Raw genomic sequence first — 18,069 nt, forward strand, 5'->3', positions numbered from 1 at the left:
TCAACTGTTACGAAGTTGATGTGCAGTTAATAAGTGCAATAAATATTTATACTGGAAAAGAAAATCGTGAGAGAATCGTGATCTCAATTCTAAGCCAAGAAATCGTGATTCTCATTTTATGCAAAATCATGCAGCCCTAACATATATACATACACATATACATATCTACTGTACATGCATACATCATCTATGTTGTCCCATTTTCTTGTATACACACATGCCTAGAAATAAAGTATTCATATTCAGGATTAAAGAACACATAACTATCTCAGATGGAAGTAAATGTGGCTTTAGCTTAAAATCTTATATCTTGTAGTTAGTTAATTGTTTTTCAGAATTGTACAACAAATATGGAGACAAAGAAGGCATGTTGATGAGCTGGACAAAATGTTGTGCCACACACAAGCAAAATCAAACAAACACACTGTATGGAGATACATTAGCCATGCTGTATACTCTATGTAGAGTCACAGGGCAGTATCAAACTGGTTGGATCTGAGCGAGACATACATTCGGTAGGCAAAGAGATCATACTTTATTCTTTTTGTACAGAGCAGAAGGTGTCATGATTTTGTAGTGTTTACATCATTTTTTTGTATGAACATATTCATCATAGTCATTTATGTTTGGGAAAGACTGCAGTTGTTGTTTTCACTGCTAATTATCCTTTGTGACGTGATGTTTGAACAAAGCTTTGATCATTTTGTACGAGTACAAAGAAGGAACACTGCAGGACTCCAGGAATCCAAGTACACTGTGTGTTATTTGATCAAGTTACTTTATGTGTGTGTTTGTATTGCTTATGTTGGTGGATCATAAATGAGTTGACAGCTTGGGTCCAAGAAATACATTTATTCTTACAATATTTTTGGATAGATTGCTATCTTATTACTATCTTTACTTTTAACCTCAAGACTACTCAATTTACTTTTACTTAGTGTGATATTTATATCTACTTTTCATTTAAGATTGAACAAAGCTTTCCTATGATGTGCAACAAGAAAGTAAATGTCATCACTTTCTCCTAACGTGATCTATTTGCTGTCTCGGAGATGGATTTGAAACTTACACCAAGAGTTCTGAACTAGAAAATGTGCCCTAATTCCCAGAAAATGATCCTGTATTCCCCCATAACTCCCATAACTTTTGTGTATGTCACATCTTTTGTTTTCTTCTCAATTTTTCTTGTATTTGAACCAAGGACCTTCTTGCTGTGAATCAACAGTACTAACTGTCGTTTCACTGTATTGCCCAACTCTCTTTTTATTGCTTCGGGAAACTAAAGTCAATTCTAATGCAACAACTTACACAACACAGATTTTGCATCTGACAGGAAAATATACTTTTAGTACATTTTTTTCCCAAACGGAGGCTCAAATGTGGCCTTCCAGCCTTCATGTTGATTAATGCTTGCTGCAGTCCTGAACCATCATCCATCCATTTTCTTCTGATTTTCAATTCAATGTCAGCCTGGAGCCTATCACAGCTATGACTGAGAGAGAGACAAGGTAAACCCTGGACAGGTCAGTAGTCTATTGTCTACTATGGACTATGGGGGAAAGTCTGAGCAAAGGCAGAGAACCCCTGCAGGCACTCAGAAAACATGCAAACTCCTCCTAGGACAGCAATGTTGAATTTGACAGGAAGATAGTAAATACTTTCTAATATAGGAGAAAGTGATATCTTTTTCCAGTCCCTGTTATTACTCTTGCTGCACTCTTTTGGATTGTGGTGGCTTTTCAGTTAGCTTTTAGAAGACCCACGTAAGGTGGGTCAGGCTAGAAGTAACTAGGTTTTCATCATCACTCTGAGGAAAGATATAATTCTGACAATATTGCACAGACAGAAGAAAAATGAAAAAAACAGTGCACATAGTGATAGACTCAGTACTCAGGCTCTTACTTTTGGATAACATAAACTTGACACCATCTCCTAATGTTATTCATTTTCAATGAATGTAATATGGACGCCCTCTTTGTGTGGCTGATGATGGTACTTGATTCATCAGTTTTTAATCAGCATTGTTTGGGGCACAATCACTTCACTAGCTCAATGACAGCCTCTTCACCCCACCCTTCTCTCACAGACTGCCGTCCTTTCTCTCTTTCTCTGTATGTTACCACATCAACACTGACCACTATTGTGTGTCTCTTTATATCGGATAACAGTGCAAGGTAATGTGGGTAGACTGAACAAGAGTACGGTTTCTCCCTCAGAAGAGGAGGCTTTTTGTCTTCTTTCTTAATCTTTTACCGTCAGTTGTGCCCCAGCCTTCTTGACTTACTTAATTAGTCATGCAGACGTATGGTGGAGGAGAATGGTGGTGCCTTTCATTGACTTTCCCTGCAGTCAAACACACAGAGGTCTTATGCATGTGGAGAAAGCGTTGAACCTGCAGTATGCACCTGTACTTGATTCCTCTTTGCTCTGCAGCAATCATATCCTGTCTATCGATGAAGTTTCAGGAAGTTCGCCTGTGGCAACAAACTCTGCAAGACACTCCGCAGGGGAATATTCTTAGCTGAAAATGTGTGTGTTATGTTTCTATCGGCACTTTTAAAGATTTAATCAGCTTCTCAACAAAAAAGGTTTTTCTTTCTTTAGTTTATAGGCCAGGAAAGATGAAGCTACCCAAAGGAAAGAAAAAGCTCCTATGACCATCTTTGCCATACCCCAAACAGGTTTTTTTTTTTCATTGCTTTTAAACTTTGCCCTCGTCCACTGAACATTACCCTTAATTTTACCTGGTTAAGAAGAAAAATACTTTTGATACCAGGAATGGTTGTAAGACAATTCTAGGCCTTTTGGTCATATATACCACACTTATCTTTTTGCCTTGGCATTGACTTTAGTTGAAAGTCAGGAAGTTTTAAATATCCTTTGATTCAACTCAAGGCAAAGTCTGAAATATCTTAACAGCCATTTTTCAGTGTTACTTTTATCTTTCTAAGCTTTAGGTTTTGAATTTTAATGACTAATCCTGTTTAAGTCCATAACACTGAATTCAGATGGTTCTTGTTTCTGCTTTTGATACTGTACATCATCCTTCAGTATGTTCAAATTAGTGTTCAAGGCACAGTGAGTGGCCAGAGCCCAGGAGTGACAGGAGTGACATTTTCAGTCCTGTTCCAACCTGTCATTCTCTCTTAGGTGAAGAGGGCTCAAAAGGTCAAACTGCCACTAGTATTACATTTAAAATGTCAGTCAGAAGACAAAAATACCTGCTACACACTGAGCGTCACTTGTTAAAGGCAATGTATGTGAGTTGATGTCTGTTAGATAAGAGGATTTTGTATTTTTCCCTTGGGAAATAGTGAACTTGATGAGTCAGAAGATCACTCATCACCTGGGGGAAGCAGCACCTGGACAGAGATTAGACATCGAGTCAGGTCAGTCAGTTCTGCATATCTATGAGTTTCTTGTTTCAGCATTATGTTGTCATGGGTGTTATCACTGGTGACTAGTTTTCAACTTGGTTTTGTTTTAAGAACCGTCAAACTTCTAACACTAGCGACCAGGAAAACACCTAAGACCTAATGGACCCTAAGCTGTCCCTGTGCCAACAAGGGTATCCTATTTGTTGGATGTTGCTGTTTTCTCCTGGGTCACTCAGTGGCCTTGGGTTGTTGCACACTGTTTGGGAAAGAAACATTGATAGCCCTGTTGGCAGTATCGTAGTGTTGTTGCTTGAGAAGCAGGAAGTTCTGGGTCTTGGCCTGCTCCCTGATGGACATTACACTGATAAAGCTAAAGGCTACTGAAAAAATGAAGAAAGAGAAGAAGTGTGAGAATACCAAAAAAGGGGAGTGTGGAACACATTATCCTGGGTTAGAGAAGGAACTTTGGAAAAGCTACAGTGATGCTGTATTAAGGACATGACTGCTATAGACAGGAAACTGCTACATAAATATAAAACTGGTGAAAACCAGAATTAAATGACATTTTATTCATATTTATTTTTGTTTTACTTTGCAAAAGTGAAAATAAAAGACAAAATTCACGATTCACATACTTTTTCTGCTTGGGTACAGGACGACATTACGGTAAATGGCCCATTCCATTGACCCCTCATTTTAGTAAACTCTTGGATGAGAACTTCCTTCCGCCAAAATGCTGAAGGTCTTTCAGCTTGACAGTGAACAAAACATACGGCCAAGACAACAAAGGGGTGGCTGAAAAAGAAGTACAGTGAAGTGGCCTAGCCAGTCTGCAAAGCTCTGTCCTCAGAAAATCTGTGGAGGGAGCTAAAGCTTTGTGTTGCCATTACTGCAGCCAAGAAACCTAAATGGTTCAGAGAGTTTGTGCAAAGAGGAGTCGGCCAAAACCCCTCCTAAGATGTGTGCAACCTGGTGACCACTACTAGTAGCATCTTTGCTGTGCATGCCAACATGGGTTTCTCCTTTTTTGTTTGGGGATCAATCAAATCAGTTTATACATTTAATGTAATTTGCTTTTTTCTGGATTTTTGGTTGATATTCTGTCTCTCTTCATTAAAATGAAACTACTAGAGACTGTTGAATTTGCCGTAAGTAATGAAATTTACAAATTCAGCTGGAACAGAAGCATGTACGGTCTATGAAGGCTAGTTCTAAAGGGGAAAATGTGATCCAAACCCTGAACTAATAAAATGTGCCTAATGAAGTAAACGGTGAGTGTATATAGTGTTTATTACTACTTGGATGGCATATCCTTTAATAGAAAGCACTTTATCCTCTAATAGAAGGAAGCCTACCACCTATAAAAAATACCCCCTATATCATACTGCCTTTTTTTTCACTGTCTTTTAATTCTAAACACCCAGTGCCAGTTAAATGAGTGTCCTAAATATAAACACAGCAGAAACATGTTAAAGTCTCCCCAGAGTCAGAGAGGGGAAAGCAGCACAGCCATGAGCATGCTTATGTGTATGACCAAGCGCTCATATTGCAAGCTCTTTGTTTCCAGTCCCTTTAAATGCAGACTTCACAGCATTGCAGATGTTGGAGATAAAGTGCTCCGTTTCATTCTCAGCTCTCATGTGGGACATTGAAAATGGTCAGCAGAAATGGTAGTGTGCACACAGACTCAATTTTTCTCTCATAAATCTTTTTTTCTCTTAATAGAGACAAAGCACAAGTGAGTATTTGGGTCGAAATTCTATTGAAGAGGTAGAGAATCTGTTTCAGCCTGGCCCAGAGATGCTCTTCGCACTGAAGGGTCAATTTATTGTGCAAGCAAATGACCCCTTTTCCTTTTTATCTTTTACTGTGTCACAAAAAAATGTAATTTGTCTGCACAGGGCCAGCCGTGGCATAAACAGTCTTGTTTAGCACCACAACTACTGGGAGAGGAGGCACATGACTTTCTGAGTTGCTTTATCCACACACTACAGTTGTAGTATTTTTATATATAAATAAAGGCCAGTTACATTTGTCAAAACAGTTCCTACAACATTTAATAAGCCTATCAGCACCAGATAAATCTCTCTATAGTTCACATGAGGAGATTTGAATTCCTGACAATCTGCTAGCTTTGTATTGCTTCTGCAGGTTTGGAATCTAACTTCCAGTTAGCTGCAACAGGAAGTTAGCCCCAGTGTTGGACAAGACAGCAACCAGCAGCATCAAAATGCTACATCACAATACAGAATTTTGATTACCGAACGCTGCACAAATGGCTCCTCAAAGAATATTTGGGAGTGGTCTTTAAGGATGAAAAAAAAGGAAAACTGAAGATAGAAAAAAATAAGATGGGATAAAAGTATGTGTTGTTTATTGACTCTATCTGAAAGAATGGACGCTGATTTTCTTGCATGTTGTGTTTGAACATATTTAACAGTAAATAGCCACAATTATTTTTAAATTGACCTGCTAGTTAGGCATAACGGATTTAGATGATAACTCATCAAGGTTTTTTTCTACGAACATGTTTTTTTTTGTCAGCTTGTTAGCCAACCCAAGAGGAACTGTAAAAATAATTAATAGTAGAATAACCTGTGTTATTGTATGCCTAGGTTTGGCTGTTAGATAATTACCAATGTTTTTGTGGGTTTTCTTGTTTGTTTGTTTGTTGGTTGTTGTTTTGCAATTTAGAGTTGTCTTTTATTTTTAACAAATTAAACTGATCCGCTTGGCATCTTTCTTGGCCTTAAGACAACAATTATGATGGCTAAAGATCCAAACGGGACACAAAAAAAAGGAAAAAAATAAATAAACCAAATTAAACTGAATATAGAGACGGTAATTTTCACCTGGCAAGCTGCAGCTAGAAAGTAATTTATTTATTATTCATTTTAGCTGTTTCACTAGAACAATCTTTACATGAGATTTACTTGCTAACTTACATAGAACTGCAACATCATTTATAATTTATAATAGTTGTTTTTATTACCTAGAATCCAATGTTGTCTCACAAGATTAAAGTGGTGTTGTAAGTTTACTATTTTAATACGAAATCTATGAAATGTTCAGATTTCCCCGAATTCCTCCAGGCTAACTATTAACTTTCTAGCTGTGTTTAATTGTGTCTTTTAGATCATATTGGGACATATTAATTATATGGCTAGTTATGAGCATCTACTATTCAGTGTTGTTAAGGAAAAGCAATTTTTAAATGGAGAACAGCCATGTCTCCATGTTTTACTGTTTTCTCCATGTCAGCACTTGTGCCTAGAAGAAGGTCCTTCACCTCAAACCATCCCACAGTGAGAATGGATAGATCTAGCATCTGCTGCCATCCAATGAAAAACACAAATCCGTTTTGACACATTTATTTTCCTGCCAACAACTCTTGTTATTATCCGGCATTCCACACATTTTGACCATAAGTGACTGCAGGTGAAAGGGAGGTTGGCTGTGATTTATTTCTGGTGATTAGCATAGAAAAAAGAAAAGGTGTATTAAAAAGAGAAGAGGACGATAAGGCCTTTTGAGTGTGATATTCCAGGCCCGGTTCACTGGTTTAACTGAAGCCATATAGGAGCTCTCATATAACCTTTCCTTTTTACTGTATCACCATGGTGACTGCTGAGGTAAGCAGTTGATCTCATTAAAACAGGAGCTCGAGCTGACAACAGTTTGGAAGTTGTCCTTGAGAAACAGAAACAGTAGCCTTGGAATGCTAGCACAAGCCTCCTGACAAAAGGACAGCTTTTTGGGAAATTTCCGGTTTCATTCAACAACCCTTTACCGATTTGCATCATTAGCATCATAATATGATTCAGGAGGGTAGCGTACAATGGAGCAGAGCAGACCTTGATACCCTGAAAGATGAGCTCCAGTCCTTTCCTTTTGTAAAGTACTGAAATTCCTTGCATGTAGCACAAGGCCAAGTTTTTGTGTATCTGTGTATCTCTATTTTAAAGTCTAATAAAGATGACCATACAAATATTAAATGACTGACCCTTAACACACTGCAAGAAACATCACTTTTTTTATCCAAACATAATGGATCAGTTAAGCAAATTCATATGATTTCTATAGAAATATATGTTTTAAAAATCAAAATATAGGTAATTTTCACAGACCAACCCCCAAAAACATCTGAGATGATCCCTTCCACTAAACAAGATTAGTCATAAATGTGTCCAGGACACCTCATAGTGTACACTATGAATTTTTAAAAACCTGGCTTGAAGATGACCTACACAGTAACACTGCTGAGAAAAAGCTGGAAAGCCTGAGAATGGCCACTGCTGACGGAGGACTCGCATCTGTGTGGAAATTTTAGACATTAAAAGAAGTAATAGGTTAAAAATAATGGAATATATGATTATGTGTCAGCAAACCTACCGCAAAGTGCAGTCAACATTTTGGCACATTGGGCAAAGCGTGTGTTTTTTCACTCTTACAGGGTACAAGTAGTCCCACTTTTGCTTTTACTGCTTTGGCAGTTGCATCAAAGATGGTCGTCATGGTCAGGGTCAGCTCCCCACAGGAAAGTAAGAAGAGTAATCCTGTTAGAGCTGTTATTATAACCTCTAACAGCTACACACGTACTGTGACCATCTCCACTGCAACCGTGTCGGCTGAGTCACTGAGCCCTACATTTTGCTAAAGTGCACTTTTTGGAATCAAACTGTGTCAGAGAAAGATTGCAACCCCATCTGCTGATACCTAAATTAGTATTTATTATGATATAAGTGCATTAATCTTATAGCCCAGACAATAGGTAAGTTTTATTTCCGATGATTTGTTGATTTCTTTGTTTTGGGGGTTTTTTTTTAGGGGTTTTTTTTTTTTGGTTCATTTTTTATTGGTAGGATCTATCTGAATAAAAACCACAAGTGAAAGAGCTTTGTCTGCCAAAACTCCTTCTGTGGTAATGTGTAGAGAAATGATGTTGCCAGACAGTTTACTGCAGTGGATGGATGCCACAGAGATCTCATCAGCTTCACACAAGAGATGTTTATATAACTACACGCAACGCTTCAGATACCTTCTGGTAATAACAGCTTGCCTGCAATCAGAGCTTAAAGCTACCTTGACAGTATCAACCTTCTGGGACTTTAGCACCGCCTGCTCATTTAATTTTGAGTGACACATAAGGAGCAAAATCAAATGAATAATTTCTAGTGTGGTCTCCTGAGATGTGGAATCAGAACTAAATGGACCTCACTGACTATTTGAGGATTAAGTGTAAATTATGGATATTTAACAGTCCACATTTGGATAACATATGTAAACGTATAAACTGGTGGTATTCAGCTGTAGTTACAGATAACTAAAACATGGGTTCAGAATGTTTAGGAAATTATAATGAGACCAGGTTTATATATTCTTTGTTTATTTTCTAGACAAGGAAACTTAGAATTTCTCAATCCTATCAACAAGATATTGGGCTGTCCGTGAGGCTGATCTCAGAGTCAAAACAAAAAGTATCAAAACAAAGACAGGTCACTTTAGTCCAAAAGACTCAGTTAGGCTTTTCCTTTTTCAGGCATCCCTTTGAATACAGAAACTTCACCAAAGGGATTAACCTTTGGAAATACAAAGTACAATACTGAAACTGGTCATTAGTAATTTAATATTATTATAATCTAAATGATATAAAATATAAACATAAAAAAGTCCTTGTCCTATAAACAAATAGAAAAAAATGCATACTAAAGAAAAGCAAGTTATTCACAGGGAATAATAATAATAATAGAAAAAAACTGCAACAAAAATAATATTCAGCCTCAGATTTCTCACGTAAATGAAGTCCAGTGTCTCATCAGATTGTGCATTTGGTTGAATTAATACGAAGCATAGCTGTCTGCCTGGATGAGGGCTGCTCATTTTTATAACTGATTAGTATTGCAGTCTGGTGCACCCTAAGAGCCGCATACATCCTTAGACTCACTGCTTATTGTCTTTAAACGGCATAAACATGACAAAGATTCACTACAACGTGGGCCCATGAATACCGATTATCCATTAATGCTTCATTTAAGATAGAGCACGCCTTTCTTATTAAGGGGAGCTGGAAATGCTCCTCAAAGAAAAGTGAAAAGTTGACAGAGTGGTAAGTTAATTTTACAGGCAAGGTACCACATCATTCCCTCGGTGTAACTGTAGAATTCAATCAGGAGTAAAACCTTAAAAGGCGACGATAAGGCTTTGGAAACAAGAGCCTGCATTATAGTGTGAAATAAGCTTTCTGTTTCCCAGGTGAGATCTATAAAAATGGTACAGTCAGCCAAATAAATGTAGTTGCAGAGCCACAGGCTGCTGTTAGCAACTAAATTCACACACAGACCAATTCCAGATACAGCAAATCTACAGCACGTCAATGTAAAAAACTGAAAGCTGATACATCTACTAGCAAAGAACTGATTGGTTTTGATTTGGGAATTTATCCATGTGGGTTCCATAGCTAGACAGTTTCTGTGTCAGTGTATTTATTCTCAAATAGATGTGTCTGTGAATACACAGTTGTGTACACACAGTCACTGCGTATCTCTATTCAGCACATAAATAAATTGAGTGGTTATTTTGAAAGCAGTGTAAGCTCTTGCTGGCTTAGATTGGGATAACAGATTGCCTTGGGTGTTTTATCTAAAGTTTGTTATGAAGTCCACATTTATAAATCTGGTCTTCTTCTCACATGCAGAAAGCTGCTGTAATAAAGCTGAATCATAAGAAACATGGCAGAGGTTCATAGAGTGAACCTGCACGTGTAGGTACCCTTAGTGCTTCAGTGAGCAATGGGATCTTTGCAGACGCTTGAGTTTGAAAGCATGTTGTGGGGAGGCCACTGCCATTGGGGAGTGCTGTTGCCATGAAGGCATGTTCTCATCTTTTCATTCTTTTTCTTCTTCTTCTCCTCTATAATAATAATAATAATAATAATAATAATAATAATAATAATAATAATAATTTTCTTACAACTGCATTCTAACAAAACATATATTCACTAGAAACATTATTCATTGCTCGGCAGCTGTGCTGTATGGGCATGTATACATTATTCTCCTCAGCAATGAATTAGTATTATTAGCCATTATAAACCCAAGTAACTGTTGCTATTAATCACTGTATACCATTTTTAAATATTTCTTAAGCCCTGTAAATAGCATTATAACTTAATGTTCTCAGTTATGCACCTTGTCCCTGTAATAAGATTAGTATGGTTCCTGGGGAACGGCTCTAGTGAATGCCAAAGCCAAACACCTGCTTGTCCAATAGAAAATAGGCCAACTGTGTGTCACCTTGTCCACTTGGTGTTTTTTCCACACTGGACTTATATGTTTTCAACACACCGGCAACTATTTGTGTTTGTTGTACTTCATTGACTGCGAGCATTCCTTCACGAGGAAACACTGCCGTTTGAGAGAATCTCGCCAACTGGGACATAGAAGAGTCAATGACCTGCAACATGATTCGAAGGATGCACATGGTAGTGATTTTTACGTCAACAACAGGGACAAGCAGACACACTGGCTGTAGTGACTCAACTTGCTGCAATATGCCCTTCAGGCTGAAAAACAAAAAAACCTCACAGCTGTCACAGTCTTGACAGTTCTGGCTGTTGTTCCTGTTAATGCTCCTGTTAGTTTTGTGGTCTTGCTATTTTTGCGATAATGTGCCTTTTGATACCGATGAGGGAGGAGCATGGAGGGTAGTTTTTTGTTTCAATGAAGCCACCTAGATGGAGTTTAAATGCTTGTAGAATGTGGACAGGTTAAAAAAAAATATGGTCAGAAGCATTATTCCAAAAATTTGTAAAATTTTACCAGCAAATTTGAGCAAAGCTAATTATTGACTACGTAGGATGAACCCTAACTCTATACTCCACACAACATGCCAATAAAACCTCACACTCAGTACACTCTACAATACAAGGATCTGTGAAGGAAAACCACCACTAGGATACCACCTAATCAGGCCTAAGAGCTTGTTTCCAATGAGAGAGAGGGAAAGAAAAGAAGTAAAATACTTAACAAAATCGTGCAGCGTGGGAGGGGAGAATCTGACAATAGCTGGTGCTAGGTTAATAGAGAGGCCACTTATCTGTTGATACTGGGAACCACTCCAGCCATACCAATACAGCAAAAAGTGAAATAAATACCACTACACTGGTCAACTGTGGCTAAAAATTGCAGACAATTAAAGATGATCAAAACATAAACATATAAAACATACAGTTTAAAACATTCAGTCTAGGAATGGAGATTACTGTGGTGCTCACTGGTTTTTACTGTGCAGTGTGGGGATAGTCTGGGCAGCTGAACTTCCAGTGAACTGTAACATTTTGGCACTGGGGCATCCTGGAATATATCAGATTCCCCTGACAGTTCACTATTCACTGAAATATTCTTAGACACATCCCACATGACTTATACCGCTGTGATTTCTTACACTGTAGAGACACCGAAGCTATGAACAGACGCTATATAAAAGACTCCTTGCCAGTTTAAAGAGCCGCTGGTGGGTTTGGACAAGCCCTGTATCTTCCTTTTAGCAGTTAAACACTCAAAACACCCAATCTAAACACACCTTCAGCACCTTGAAACACAGACACATTTGTGACCTCCTGTGTTGGAAATTAAGGCAATGATAGTGACAGTGCTGCGATAGAAGAAAAAAGGGGCGTGAAAGAGAAAGATAGAGAATATTTGCTTTTACTTTGTAGAATTCTTTTGGAGTCTTATCAAAGATATGGCCCATACTAGAGTGCCTCTGATTGGAAGGTTTTTACAATTTTCAGCATTTCTGGTATGGATTGTAATGTAACTTGTAACTCTAAAGTAACCATCAAGGAGTAGTTTAACTACCTCAACAGCCTTTCCCCAGTGATGGGCTAGGCATCCCCATTGTCCCCTGACTCTGGTTCCTATACAGAAGTGATGTAATCTGAATTTAGTGGCTCCTCAAAGTATTCTAGTGACGCAGCAACTGAAAAACATATGGTAAATTGACTTATTTAGCTCTTTGGTGCTCTAACTGAGCACTCAAAGCACTTTTATCTGGTGTCACTAATTTCTAAACCTTGGCTATGGCCTCCTTTCTGACCTCCCAGACTTACTCTTGGTATGACCTTTGTTGGTCAACCACTCCTGGGCAATTTGATCTGACTGTTGATTAGTGAAGTTCAAATTCTTTGGCAATAATGTCTAATCTATTTAAACAAATTGTTAAAGAATTGGAATTTGGACTATATATCTATGTTTGAAATGAAATATTATATATGTTTGAATGTACATGTGCACACCTATCCTACACATGCCTAAGGACATGATTACTGTAGGTCTGCACCTTTTGGGGCTGCACAGAATGTTTTTGTGTACGAGTCAACATCCAGTCAGGAAATTGTTGCTCATATCAGTAGTCAGCCAGTAGCTATGGTGAAGAAAGAGGCCAGGGTGAGGGAGAAATGTTATGCATGGTTGCTTTGCTGTCCCCTTAGCCCTGAGTTTTGGCAGGCCATCAGAGGGAAGCAGATAAGGCCTCACACATGTCTCACGTTTGGTGAACTGGCAGTGAGCTGTTCAGAGACAGATGCTGTGGCTCGGTGGGAGGAGTGGACATTGCACTTTCCATCTCCTGCCATTCTCAATTTCCTATGGCAGGATGCTGATTTAGACTAAAGTACCAGCAGCTAATTTGTATGATAAATGCAACTCTCTTTTTTCCCTCTTTTTTTCACCACCTTCTCTCTCGAGCTTTCTAATAAATGCTACACAGGAATAGCAGCCAAACTCCAAATACAGCCGCAAGGTTAAGTCACACATGTAGCCTATTAGCACACCAGCATCCCTTATTTAAAAAAACTAACTTCATTTCGCTGTCAAATATGGAATATTTTGTTTGATCAAAGAGAATCATCGAAACGTCTTTGGGTTCTTGCCATGCTCTCAAGATAACATTACTGTACTGTTTATGAAAAGACAAATCTTCACCATTATTAGATCGGTCAAACACTGCTTATTAGGTTTTTGACAGTGTGATTTTCTTAAGCTTTGTAGTTATAATGGCTTGAATGAAGAGCTGAGAAAACAAACAAGCAAAAAACTCAAAAAAAACCCTTTTGTACCCCAACTCTTTGTGCATTTTGACACGAAAGCCACACCACTGTTATTGTGTCAGATTCTGGGTGAGAATATTAAGAACTTTTTTTTTAATTTCCAGTTGTGCTTGTAACTGCTCTAAAGGTAACATTCCCATTATAATTATTCAAAATTCATATGTCATGCCTTGAATTCTGAAACTCTCCGAAGCTGTTTTATTTCTCTGCATTTGTGTTATTGAATACAGCCAGATTTGTATCATTGAATTTATTTTTCAAATATAAAAAGCTGAAAAGTGTCAATGACACTTGAAGTAATGCCAGTGGAAGCATCTGTAGGAATTTATCAGCAAAATGCTTAAACAGAAAAAGGTTATAGAAGCTAAACTGACAATAATAGAGTTACAGCTGCAGAGTCTACCAAAATAGTTCTTTACTTTAATTGTCACCCTACCAACAAATTTTACATACATCAACTAGGAACCTGTAGTCGATTACCCTCCATGAGTAATCAATTCAGGTAAATATTTTTATTTTGTATTTACATAATTAAACCACTGAGGTTGATTTTGACCCCAGTATAAAATAACTGAAATAAACACACAGCCAGCCAGTCCAGAAGCCTAATCTTTCCAGAATGTCCTGGGTCTGCCCTGTGTCCTACTAACTTCCTCCTGCTAGGACATGCCCACTGCACCTGACCTAGCAGGTGCCCAGGAGGCATTCTGGTCAGATGACAATACCACCTCCTTTGGATGTGGAGACAGTGGCTCTACTCTCCGTCCCTCCCAACTCACTAAGCTCCTCACCCTATCTGTAAGGGACAGCAGACATGCTTCAGTGGAAGCTCATTTCTGCTTTTATCCCCAATCTCATTCTTTCAGCACCCAGAGCTTACGCGAGGGTCAGAATGTAGCTCAACCCATACACTGACAGCTCTGGGATCAGCTCTCTCTTCACCACAGCAGACTAGTACAGTGTTAACATTAGAGCAGATGCTGCACCAATCTGTCTGTCAATCTCCCGCTTCACTCACCCACTCTCATGAACAAGACCCCGAGGTACTCCTCCACTTGGTGCAGCAACTCATTCCTGACAGGGAGTGGGCATTCCACCTTTTTTCCTTGGTCTCAAACTTGAAGATGTTAAGTATCATCCAGCCACTTTACACTCCACTGACAACCGACCTAGTGCAAGCAGATGAAGCCAAAAGCACAACATCATTTGCAAAAAGCATAGACCTTTCCAAACCTTTCCCCCTCCAGACATTGGCTGTGCCTATAAATATTACCAAAAATCACTATGGTTGTACCTCGACATCTCCAACATTCTGACAACTTCCAAACTTAAAAAGCAATAATAAGGCAGAAATAGAAAAGCAGAAATAATCCTGCATTATTTTGAAGAAACTGGCAGTTATAAAAACTGGAATGATTGAAATAAACTGTGAGACAAACAAACAAGGCACAAGGCAAAGAAAGAGGGAAGATGAGGATTAATGTGTGTCTACAAAGCAGACAGGACCCAAGTTTCAGACTGTGCAAAGTTGCCCTGGAGAGTATTTGCAACATAGTAGCAGGATGTAAGGTGCAAGCTCGGACAATGTACACTGAGAGACACAACCAAGTTGCCGGGATAGTGTACAGGAACATCTGGGCACTGTGTGGACTGAAAGTCTTCAACCCTTCAAGCGAGACAACACATAAGGTTGTTGAGAACAACAGGGCTAAGGTCCTGTGGGACATTGGGTTCCAAACTCCCAGGCCTCTGGTAGAGGACCAGAGCAGGAGGAACATACACATACTTAAGAGGGAGATTTACATATACTGTAAATTGGTCTACAGTCCATGGGATAAGGATTAAACACAACAAATTGTTCTTTCTAGGCAAAAGAGAACTTTTTAAACACAACACATATTCGGGGTTGTGGCTTTTCAATTTGAAAAAAAAAATATTTTAAATGTTAATTGTGCACGTATGTAAACCTGGGAAGTATAATTTCTATAAACTGTTTAAAGTATTGTACTACAATTGACACAGAAGAACCTTCACAGCTTTAGAAATTATTTCTGCTTTGTATCACTGGTATCACAAGTTTTTGATAAAAGTATATAAAAAAAAATTGGCATCTAATTGTTAAAACAGGGGTGAAAGGTTTTTGGCTGTTGGGCAGAGAGCTGAAGTGCTTCTTTTGTGTTTTGAGATGTGAAAAAGGTCTTTTGCACAGACTAGTCTGTGTTATAAGAAATGCCTTAGCGGTTTTGCGAATTGCATTATTAAGGGTGAAAATGATATTACTGATGTGAGAACTGCATCGAGGCAATAGAGAAAAACTGTATCATAGGACGACAAAATTTTCCTCTGCAGTTGCTGGAGTTTAGCCCCCTGCAACTTGGTGGATGGGTAGTCTATGCTATCCAATCAATACAAATGTTTGTGAGAGGAAAGCCAGGAGAAGATTACATCGTTGTTTCTGCATCCGTAATTCCCATTTGTTGGTTGGGTGACTGCTTGGGTTGGGGGTGGGGGTTGGGTGAGGTTACAGTCGACTAGTCAAGCTCTTCCCTGGCAGATGAAATGATGCAGCTGCTGTGGCCTTGTTTATCAAAGGAGATGCACAGAGTGTTTGCTGCAGCATTAGAGAGGGAAAAAAGAGTATGTGTTGAACTGGACACTCAAAATTGAGCAAAAAGGGGGAAATGCAAAAGATTGGAGAATTATATTATAATATGATTTACAGTTCAGTGCCCATATTTAGATAAGAATGTGAAGCAGACGATTTTTTCTTATGTCCTATTTTCTATTTATGGGCTAACACTCTGAGTTGCCCATTCACATATTGGTTCTGCATTTACAGTACTTGTGTTTTCCCTCCTCTTATTTTTCTCTGTGTGGCAGCCTTTTAGATAGTAGGATAGTAAGAATATTCAGAGAGTGTACAGCACAACTGACCTTTAAATGGAGAAAAATTTGTCCGTCATTTATTATTCATTCCTCAATAGACTTCTGATGCAAAAAACTTACTTTACTTAACTATGCACAATATTTCTGCAGGGTTAATATAGAAAACCCTATATCCTCATGTCCCCCATTACAATAACGGCAACCACTTACTATGAATGGATTTGGTATTAAATTAAATCTGCAAAGCTTTATCTGTGGGGAAACCATTATTATACGGGGCGATCGTGGCTTAAGAGTTGGCAGTTTGTCTTGTAATCGGAAGGTTGCTGGTTCGAGCCCTGGCTTGGACAGTCTCCGTCGTTGTGTCCTTGGGCAAGACACTTCACCCGTTGCCTAGTGGTGGTGGTCAGAGGACCTGGTGGTGCCAGTGAATGTCAGTGTACCCCAGGGCAGCTGTGGCTACAATGTAGCTTGCCATCACCAGTGTGTGAATGGGTGGATGACTGAATGTAGTGTAAAGTGTTTTGGGGTCCATAGGGACTAAGTAAAGCACTATACAAATTTTTGTTTAAAAATAACGTAATCACTCACAAATGATCAAAGTAAAAATTGTCTTCATTTTCCACTCTTAGTTATAAGTTATGATATTTTTTAAGAATTCCATTGTGACATTTTGCATTTTTTTGGATTTGGGCAAACAGTTTCAACCAGGATACTGCCATTGGAATTATTCATGAACAACAGAGCCATTTGGGTCATTCCTGCTTTCTAAACTCTGAAATGTTTGTATAAGATGTAATCACCTAGATAAATGCTGCTGTATCTCAGTGGAGCTGAGAAAATTGATTAGCTGCAGAGGAAATGTCAAGAGCTGAACTGGATGTTGACTGATGAAAATGTCCTTGACATTATTCTGATCCCTGTATCATTTACTACAAAGTAGCCTCCAACCTATTTAAATCAGGAGGCTAATTTGTGCCAGTGTCAGTTTTACTGCCCTGTCATTGTTTTGGTTTAGCCAGCAGTTATTGACGACTCTATGACACTTCATTACTACCTAATTAGTATTCCGGATTAATTGGCCATCTTGTTAATTATAACCTCTAAATATTATGATAAAGCTCCTGAACAATTAAAATGAGGTGGGTTAGAGGCGGTGGAGCTGCATCACAAAGGACTGTAAACTACAGCGTATTCTCACTTGAGGGGAATACGGTGGATTTAATTTGAAATCTTAATTTGATATCAAATGTTTTACTTTGTTATAAAAACAATAACAAAGTAAAACAACAAAACAAAGCAATTCAAAAAAAAAAAAAATCACACCCATGTGCACATTTTGCTATGATGACACATGCAAAGACATATACACAAAAGCACACAGAGGTAAAAACAATACCAGTGTCAGCCTTGCAGCTGATGTCTTTAAGAAGCCAGCAGTTTTATTATTTATCTACTCTTTGCATGTACTATATGTTTCTAAAGAGGATTGTGACCTCGTGTCTTTGGCACTATTCACTGTGACCCAAATCTTAGAAGAGAGACGTTGATTAATCTCAGCATGTAGGCAATTTTGTTGTTTACTGATTTAGTGATTATGTGGGATTTAGAAAGATTTTTTTTCCCAAACAATTTATTTATTTCAAACCGCGGGGAACAAATCTGCAAAAATTTTACATTGTATACTATTTTTTTTGT

Source organism: Haplochromis burtoni, unplaced genomic scaffold, assembly GCF_018398535.1.
Source record: "Haplochromis burtoni strain Fernald_Lab_line unplaced genomic scaffold, NCSU_Asbu1 Contig_486, whole genome shotgun sequence".
Lineage (NCBI taxonomy): Eukaryota > Metazoa > Chordata > Actinopteri > Cichliformes > Cichlidae > Haplochromis > Haplochromis burtoni.